This window comes from Callorhinus ursinus, unplaced genomic scaffold, assembly GCF_003265705.2.
Source record: "Callorhinus ursinus isolate GAN/ISIS: 27379988/994484 unplaced genomic scaffold, GSC_fseal_2.0 scaffold2, whole genome shotgun sequence".
Lineage (NCBI taxonomy): Eukaryota > Metazoa > Chordata > Mammalia > Carnivora > Otariidae > Callorhinus > Callorhinus ursinus.
Window position 1 is genome coordinate 33,492,584 of NW_027397064.1, and position 1,303 is coordinate 33,493,886.

General features: G+C 40.1%; 1 non-coding gene across 1 annotated transcript; it reads right to left on the reverse strand.

Annotated features, from left to right (window-relative positions):
* Nucleotides 1-748: 748 nt before the first annotated feature.
* Nucleotides 749-860, reverse strand: LOC112808273 (U6 spliceosomal RNA). Its single transcript, XR_003204322.1, has one exon. It is a non-coding gene; the product is annotated as a U6 spliceosomal RNA (small nuclear RNA).
* Between the last annotated feature and the right edge of the window lie 443 nt (nucleotides 861-1,303).

Below are 1,303 nucleotides of genomic sequence, written 5' to 3' on the forward strand. Positions count from 1 at the left end.
GAAATGAAAGAGCAGAGCAGTAAAAACTAGACTCAGATGTCATCTTTTCAGTGCTCTAGAGTATGGAAGTGTCCTTTCTGAGAAAGGATGATCCCAAAGTCCCAAACTGCTTCTTTTCTGCCTCCTTTACAATGCACAATGCAAGAATATTAGTGCACTGGTGTCTGGCTTCCTCTCCATGCTAACACCCACAATGTTGTCACCAAGAGACCTCCCACTTGCCAAATTCAGCTGACATGCTGAATTATCCACAGCCTCCTTGAGACCTCGGACCCCGCGTTCCATTTGAGAAGGCTCGGCTCCTCTGTGCCGTCCCTCTGAGTTCTCATCCCGGCTCCATCACCCCTTTCCGTCGCACACTGGCACATCTGATGTTTGGTGCCCCCAGTGTTCTGTCCTCCGTCTTTACACTCCTCCATTTGTAATCTATTTCTAGACTCCTCTCCCACGTAAGGTATTTCATTTGCTCTTTGTATCCCAACTCCAGTATCTATGCCTTCAGCTCATACCTTGTCCTTGGCCCTAGATTTCTAGATCCTAAATCTATACCATATTTCCCACAAACAGCTCCGACCCCACAAGTCAAAGTGAGAACTTGCCAACAACTTTGAAAACCTTTGGACTATAGGGGTTACATCTCATACTTTTCCTTATAGAGTGCATGGAAGCTTTCAGCAAGTATTGTCAAATGACAACATGGCTGGATATTTTCAACAAACACATTTAAATATCCCTTATGTATGTATTTATTAATATGGAAATCTTCATGAATTTGTGTGTCATCATTGTGCAGGGGTCATGCTGGTCTTCTCTGTATCATTCCAATTTTAGTGTATGGGCTAAATATTTATTTATTTAGCATTTTACTGAAATATAATTGACATACAAAGAATTAAACACATAAGAATTGTACAAGTTGATGTTTTGACATGTGTTCACCTATTGAATGTTCACTACAGTCAAGACGGGGAATATAGCCATATCCCCAAAAGTTCCTTCTTGTGCCCCTTTGTGGTTCATCCCTCGTGTCTCCCTACCCTCCAACCCCCCAACTGCCAGTCAACCACTGATCCAATTATTGTATAGCCAACTAGGCAATACTAGTTCCCATTTTCTATAATTTTATATAAATGAAAAGTATGATGTACTCTCTTTTGGGGCCTGGCTTCTTTTATTCATCATAATTATTTTAATTACTCATATTGCTTCATGTATCAATAGTCCATTTGTTTTTATCACTGAATAGTATTTTATTGTACTGGTATACCACAATTTGTTTATTCATTCACCTATTAATGGACCT